Source organism: Nestor notabilis, unplaced genomic scaffold (assembly GCF_000696875.1).
Source record: "Nestor notabilis isolate BGI_N333 unplaced genomic scaffold, ASM69687v1 scaffold14391, whole genome shotgun sequence".
In the NCBI taxonomy this organism is placed as follows: domain Eukaryota; kingdom Metazoa; phylum Chordata; class Aves; order Psittaciformes; family Psittacidae; genus Nestor; species Nestor notabilis.
In genome coordinates, this window is record NW_009914322.1 from 10,941 (window position 1) to 11,235 (window position 295).

The following is a 295-nucleotide window of genomic DNA, read 5'->3' on the forward strand; positions in this document are numbered from 1 at the left end:
CCGTGGGATCGGCTGCCTCCTGCCTCTTTTGGCTTGCTCTGTCTCACATCTGCTCCCATCAAGAGGGAGCCGGGGCTCCCCGTGTCCCATTGCATGCCCAGCCTGGCCCGGGAGCTGATTCCCGGTTGGAATGGATGCTGGTTGCCGGGAGGGAAACCAGCTCAATCCCAGATCTAAGGGAGAAGCCCATCTCTGCCCCGCGGGTTTATTGTACCCCTGCCCTTCCCTGCTGGAACACCACCATGTCCTGCACCATCCACTGGGGCAGGAGGTGCCATGGGGTTGAAATCCCCAC